This window comes from Falco biarmicus, chromosome 1 (assembly GCF_023638135.1).
Source record: "Falco biarmicus isolate bFalBia1 chromosome 1, bFalBia1.pri, whole genome shotgun sequence".
In the NCBI taxonomy this organism is placed as follows: Eukaryota; Metazoa; Chordata; class Aves; order Falconiformes; family Falconidae; genus Falco; species Falco biarmicus.
The window spans coordinates 2,458,232-2,466,282 of NC_079288.1; positions in this window are offsets into that span (position 1 = coordinate 2,458,232).

Below are 8,051 nucleotides of genomic sequence, written 5' to 3' on the forward strand. Positions count from 1 at the left end.
TGGATTTCTCTGGAGCAGGAAATGATAGCAATATTAGAGTTACTTTTGATCACTTAATGATGCATGTCAACAGGAGTATTTTGTTTTGCTTTGTGCACATTTCAGTTTCCCTGCACATTTCTGCAGTTCAGCTTCAAAAAGAAAAAGAACTTTATAAAATCTGTCCAAGGCTTGCCCACCTGGGGACACTTACGCTAAGCTTTCGGCCAGCAAGGGTAACTTTTTAACAAAGGATCAGCAAGTTCCCCTGTCCTTGCAGGAAGGCAATGCTGTTGTCTTCTGTGTGGCTGTCCCTCCCAAAGACCCCCTCCTTGCTGTCCAAAGGCCTGGCCAAGGAGCTGGCCAAGTGGCTCTGCTCCGACACCACTCTTCAGGAAAGCATGCTCAGCTAGTTGGGTTTATAAAAGAACATTTCATACAGCACAACACTTAGACACAAGCTTCGCTTCTACTGTCTTTACGTAGGGATTGCTTCTGGCTGAGGAAAAATCACCTGCCTGCACAGACTGATGAAAGAGGCAACAACAAAAAAAAGGGCAACCAAGATGCAAAGCAGAACAGAAACTAGTAGCAAATTTACAAACACCTAGACTAAAAAGAAGAGTAGAAAAAATCCCATCAATGCCCACATGACTTTTACCTTTAGCAGGACAGGAGCATGAAGCCTGAACATGTTAAAACAAGGGCTCTGGCACTGAGTGCTCTGGGTGGGCTTGAAATGTCTGGTATCCATTAGAGCCCAGCGTTCTGCCGAACCAAGAGATTAATTCTCTTGCAGGAACCTGGGCAAACCAATAGCAGCAGAAAGTTAATCAAGCACTGATCCTCCCAATCCACTTAATCGCAGCCAGCTGCTACTTAAAGCCTAAGAAGAGCAACATCCCCAGGGCAGCCCCTTTGGAGGAGGGGAGAAGCAATTCAGAGAGCACCCTGGATGGGAGAAGGGCATTAAAAAGTTAATAAAATAAAAGCTAATTCCCTCAGTCAAGGAGGTAGAGAACAGTTCTGGGAAGTTCTAAAGCTTCCAATATTAATTTCTTCCCGCCTTCCCAATTGCTTATCCCTGGAAGGCATTTGATTTGTACTAAAATATTTGTTCATAACCCAGGTTTCCTCCTGGAGTGTACACGGCCTGTGCGATGCCTGAGACTTGGCTGTGGGTTTTTTCCCTTCTTTCATTCCAAGTGTCTCTAAAATCTTAAAAACACTGACCACGCCAATTCAGTTTACGTTGGCTGGATAATCTTGTCTTCATTTTCTTTTGAGGTATGTATGGTCTCTTGGCCATGTCACCCTCTTAATATAAAATTTTGCCTGTTTTAACAAATGTGTTATTCCCCATTTGAACTTTATTGGACTGGAACATTTTGAGGGGTTCTGACAGGATTTTAGGTGTTTAAGCTTCCATATAGGAAATCCCTAAGTACATCATAGAGGGCTCTTTGCAAAACACTTGAACACTCCATGTGATGTAGGAAAATGCTTTTCTTCCTGAATTCTCATTGGGGAGCCCGAGACATTGATGAATTAAGAGACTTGATAAAATTACCTGGAGTGGCTGTGGCAGAGTTTAAATCAGGCTGTTATTTTATTAACCGGTTCACCATCTCTTAACTACTAGGTTAAAGCCAAGGCAAGGATGAGGTCCTATCTCCCAGTCAATGGTCATCGCTTTTAGATGTGGTGTTGAGAGAGGATTTTATGGTCTAGGTTTGTGGAGGGTCATTTAATTAACAGGAAAACTGCATTAAGATTTCAGCTTGGTCGCGCAGGAATTTCGGAAGCCAATGCACTGAAACCAGGGTTTGGAACCAGTCTGCCTGGCTGGTGACATCTGATCTTGAGTGATGTGACTGCAAGAGAGTAAAATAGGGGAAGGGTCTTGGCAGTGGTAAGGCTGCCTTGTCCAGGAGCTGGCAGCTTACAGGAGAGGTGCCCGGTCCTGCATCAACACCGGTTCATCATTTTAACTTGAGTCAGCTATCAGCAAGTTGGTTTTTAAAGGGAAGGAAATCATCGTCAGAAGCAGCTCCATTTAGCTTCACTGGACTCCCTCTTTTTCATGAATCTGCACATTTTTAAAATGGAAATTTCTGGTCAGCAGTTTCATATCACTGGTTATTATCTTTGCCATGGCAAATACATTCCATAATACTTTCCCTAATATTTAGTTTTCTGAAAAGTTTTCCACTGAAGAAATATTCCTGCATATTAAAAAAGGCAGAATATTGGACAGACCACAGACTTTCACTTTTTTTCTTAGAACAGAAAATGTCAGACTTTTAAACAAATATTGATGTTTTTATACACATATACATGCACACCTATGCATCCTCAAGGTACCACGATATGAAAAAACACTCTGGTGATCCCATCATCGTTACAAAGTCATGGTTATTTTGAAGGTACATGGTTCACCTTATAAAAATCAGTTGGACTGTATTTTGTGTTCTATTTTAAAGATGTTTACATAATTTCAGATTTTTTTGGTAAGCCATCAGCAAACATTCCTACTCTTCTGTTGGCAAAACACCTTAACTAGAGCAGTCGGGGGAGGGGTGTGTGTGGTGTCATTAATATCTCCAGTTTTCTATAATATAGCTTGACTCACCTTTTTAAATTAATGTGGATGGAACTTTCCACGTGTCTGAAGGCAAATCTGTTTGAAGTGGGGACTTCCCATTTATTGCTTTGTGTTTACCAATTGCTGTCTAATAACCGTACTTTCAAGTTAATTAGTACGGGAGCCACTGGTTACGTTCCTCCCTTCCCCAGCTGTGTGCACTGCAGCAGTTCTGCAGTACAGATGTGTTGTGCTGAACATCTCCTCCAAGCTCACTCCCAGAGGTGCTCACTTCCAGTGGCTAGACAGCGGTGAGTGACAGCACAGTGAAAAGCCAGTCTGGATTTCTGGGGAGAAGTTCTGTCATCAGTCACCAATCACCAGCATTCCCCCAGTCATTAAAAGCCAAATGGAAGAGAACGGTTTCAAGGAGCTGAATATATTTTTCATACATCATTAATGAGGTGATTTAGGTTGAGGAACATTAAGGAGATCGAGTGATGCTCAGGAGAGACCTTGAACATTAATGGATGCAGCCTAACTCAAAACTCCCTTTCTAAGGCCATTTAAAAAGTGATTTATTATCATCACACATCTGAAAATGTCTGCAAGGCATTGCATTCCCGCAGCCAGTTTCAGAAAAGCCATTATGCACATGCTCAAATAAACTCATTAACCCAGCGCTGCCTAACTCTATGAGCAGGGGAGTCATTAAGGAATCACCCACACTGTTTTAAACCCAGTCATATTTTCTATAGCAATACTCACTCCAGCCCTCACGTTACCCATCTCCACCTTCCATCTTCTTGCGTATGCAATTAGTAAACAACTCCAACCCAAAGTGATCGTTGTTAGATCAAGCAGGTTTGCAGACCACTTTAAAAGTGATCTTTACTATACTACTGAAATCTTTGACGACTGTGAGACTGAGGCTATCATGGAGCACAAACTCATCAAAGGATGTGGGAGCCCAGAGTCCACTGTCTGTGGTGTACGGCCTGGGTGGTGGGATCTGGTGAGAAATCACAGTCAGAGAACCCTTTCTGGAGAGGGAGACGCTCCTGGCAATAGCTTTTCACTCCACCTGGGCATGGGGGAGAAGTAGCAGAAGAAACTTGTACTTTACGTAGCAGGCACAAGCTCTGCCAAGCCCCTGCTCCCATGCCTGTCTGGTGCTCTGTGAAAAAGGAGAAAGGACTTACTCAGACCCCTGGAAATCCTACCAGGCAGCCCTGAGTGCTCGGCCAGGGAGGAGGGAGGACAACCCCATCCCTCGCAGGGATGACATCGCTCTGCAGTGTGAAACCTCCAAGAGATCAGATGGAAAAGTTTAATGCTACCTCTGTGAGGTTTTGGTGCATGAAGGATGGAAAAAACCTGAAGAACATCCTTAAAATGTAAAACATCTTGGTCCTTTAATAATCCCATGTGGTATGTTTTCACTTTAGCAATAATTGTATTTTCTTTTTGCGTATTTTATTTAACAACATTTCAGGGCCCAGCTAATCTCTTCCATCTGTTGAGGGAGTGAACAATGTGCTGAGCCCAGAAACAACTGCTTTTATCAGGCTGTGGCAGCTTGCAGAAGCAATCTAACACCCTGAGTAATTCCCCGGGAGAAACTGCAGTCTCACCTACTGTGGACACTGTCGTCCTTGCTGCTATCAGTAACCGCACTCCTATCGCAGCTGTTACAAAGGTTCAGAAGAAATTTCGTGTTGAAAGGTATCAGCGTAACAATAATTGTAGTGAGCCAGATGAAAGTCCTACAAGAAAAAAAAACCAACCTAAATTCAGCTTTTCTAAAGCTGATGTGAGGGCTTGTGATGTGCGCATTTCTATTTTATAGTACAATTTTAAAATCAAACAACGCATCCTAACCAGATTAAGAGGTGTGACAGTTAACATTTAACAGTTACGCTGCAGCATCTTCATCAACCCAGCCCAGGTATGATGCTGAACAGGGAAAGAAACATTACAGCAGAAAAAAATCCCCTACACTATTACTCTTTGGGATTCATCTCAAAGTAAAACTCTGTGGCAAGATCCCTCTTGGCTACCTCCACTGTGTAAAAAGAAAGTGTCCAAGTGTTCAGTGCCTCTGCAGCCTGTTGGAAAAGACAGGGTGGGTGCAGGTGTGGCACAGGTTGGACAGATGTTGGGACGGGCTGGACGCTCCCAGGCAGATGCTTCGTGCAGGGAGAGGGGCTGCAGTGCCCAGCAGAGCCCACCCGGCCGGCCCCCGGCCCCTCTGCAAACCTAAGGGTGCTCTGGCTGGTGCGGCGGCGTTGATACAAAGCAGCTGTCAAACAACTCATCCAATTTGCTTCAAAGCTGCTTTCTATTTCCAGCATGGTACAAAGCGGCCGAGGCGCGGTGGTGTGAACCTGAGCATGCCTCCACATCTCCCTCAGCAGAAAAGGTAAAAGTCACTGATGAAACATTGTGTTTTCTCTAAAGGATCTCCTGCCTGCTGTGTACTGTGCAGCGACACACAGGCTTAGCACAACTCTGTGGAGATAAAATCTGGGGGGTGGGAGCCAGGCAAAGGGGAACGATGTCCCTGCCCCGGCTGAGGTTCGGTCCAGCTGCTGAGCTTGGGGTGGCGTCGGCTGCGGGAAGGCGCAGGATGACAGTGGTGCCAAGATGACCCTGAATGTTGTGTACCTGGGGAGAAGCTGGGATGGAAAGGGAGCAGAAAATTCAAATATTTATGAGAGAAAGACGTAACTCCTAGTAGCAATTTGGTTTTAAGACAGCCAGCTGCTTGAATACTTGTAGCAGACAGGATTATTACAGCAGATTTGGGGAGAGAAGGGTATTGTGTGGGATGCTAGTGAGGTGATTGTGTTTGGCATTATCTAATTTATGATACTGTTTGGCAGTTTATTCCTGGAATCTCTCATCTACATACACAATATGTAAATGTGGCTCTTCTTTATCCCTACCACATCCAAAATATCGTGTTTGGTTTCCTGTTCTTTATCATCTTTGCATAAATGCAGAAATCCCACACTTCACATCAGAAGCAGCTTGAATAAAAAAATCCACAGAATGAAAAGAAAACAACCACGCTTGGAGGCCACATCTTCAGACACGGACAAATTCCCGCTCTCTGCTGACACCCACAGTGCTGCGCACATTTATTTGAAGTGAGGACATGCTGCATGGGGTGTAGTGTTTGTTTCTCCACCAAAATCCTTGCTGGTATTCCAGGATGGACCATTTTGAGAGTGATGGAGTAGTGAGGTGGTGACATGGTCGGAGCCAAGGGCAGAAGGGGAGTGCAAGAAGCTCAGACAGACTGCAGCGTAGGGAATAGGAGGCCACCCCTTACCCCCAGGTCTACACGTCTGGTCTTGGGGTGCTGTGCTTCTACAGAACACCGGCTGTTATTATCTTGCATATCCTGGGACAGATCAAGAGGGGTGCCAATTCCTCCTACTTAAAGATATCCTTACTACCAAAAAAAGTAGCGTAGTTTTCTCTAAGCAGCTCAACTGTTGAAAAATGCATCACTGGGTATCCCTGAGACCATGACAAAGTCCACCTACTCCCTCCCAACCCGGCCCCCCAAGAGAAGAAATTGATTTCATATCACATTTCACACTTCATTTATTCTGCCTCCCCCAGAGAAAGGCCCCCACACAATGACACAAAAGACATCAGTTTTATTTACTGCCCATCTACTTGTGTCTTTGTGTCCCGTTGAGTTGCAGGAAAGCAAACCAGTGTGGGAACCCGGAGGATTGAGATTGTTCAGTGAAGCTTGCCCAGTGGATGCAGGCACAGTAAATCATGCCTGACAGACTATTGTTGTAAGGAGGCCTTTTGTTTTGTTTTGTTTTTCTGGAGTGGTGTTGGTTTTTCCCTGGGACGGCTTTGTAGTCCTGGAGCAAGGATGGGTGTTCGGGGGCTGGGAGAGGGGCAAGGAAGGCATGCGCACTACAGCGTGGGGGGGAGACACTGGCACTGGGCCCGCTGCATGACAAAGTGCTTTGAATCTTCACATTCCCTTTTTTGTTTTCCTTTCTGGCTATCCTTTGGCTCTAAATATGCTAATGAGTTTGGCATCTCCTCCAGCATAAGGCAGTAGGGCAAGAGCTGAGATTGCTCATGGGCTTCCAGCTCACCCAGAAACCTTCTCACTGGAGGATCCCAAAGCTCTTCCATCCCTGGTCCTCCCCAGGAGCCCTGGTGCCTGAGCCCCTGCGCTAGGCTCCTCATGCACACATCATTTAAGGCTAAATTTTGAAAGACCCGGGCTTGGTTTTCACTGCTGATCGATAGATCATCTCAGGAAGGAAAAGAATTACCCTAGAGAGAAACGCTTTAAGGAACGATTTGATATCTAGGAAAAGACAGAGTGTAACCATGTTAGTTGTTTGTCAGGTCTTCCTGAAATTATACAATGATGACAACAGAGGATAATCAGCCTTCCCAAAGCAAGTACATTTCTGCCACTAGCGCAGAAAGAGCACCTTGTAATATCGTAAGAGAGCTGGCACACATTTGTACCCTGCAGATCTCATGCAACCTTGAGCAGTGGTTCCCATACACGTTAGCCATCCACTGTCATGTGGAATTTCAAATACCAGGCATTTTTTAAAAAGTAAAAGCACCAGTTACATATGCTCATAATTAAATCACAATACTTTAAAGAAAAAAAAAAATCAGCACAAACAAGTATTACGAGGTCTTCTGTAGCAAAGTTCCAGGTGAGGCTTAAAATGGCTGTTTAGCAGTAAGAAATAGCAGATTATGGAATGGCCAACAACTATTCAAAGCAAAGAGTGAGCACCATTAGCTGGCTGCATAGAAGAAGCTAAATAAATGTCCCCCACCTTTGTGGGATCACCATCTGTGACTGAAAGCATTGCACTCATTGTGCTGGGACTGAAGCAAAGGAACTAGTACTGCCTGCCATGGGAGAGAGGTCCCAGAAGATGGCTGTGTGTGACAGTGGGAGAAAGTGAGGGAAGGGTTAATCAGATAGTAGAAGATGATCAGACACTGAAAAATGTTGCCAAGAGAAGCTGTGGGATCTCCATCCTTGCAGATACTAAAAAATCATCTGGATGTGACCCTGAGCCCCTTGACTTAGCTTTGCAGTTGCACGACTTTGATGACGGCTGTACCTGAAGGAGCAGGTAGGTCAGATGGGCTCCAGAGGTCCCTCCCAACCCAGACTGTCCAGCAGCTCTGTGGTACCCCCAGGTCTGACTCGTGATGTCTCGTATGTGGGTACCAGGCTGTCCTCCTCTCCCCTGTATATGCCCATTTGAGTATGAAGGTGCAGTTCACAAAGTGCTTTTGCCAGGTCTTCGTACTTTCTGTGTAGTGATGACTGAACCATCTTCCCACAGAAAATTTAAAATTCTTTGTTGAGTGAGGCATGACTGACTGGCTCTGGGCAGGAAAGTTTAATGTATATGATGAGAATTAGTCTGCTACCCTGCCTGTGAACTCAGATTCAGAAGATACAGCT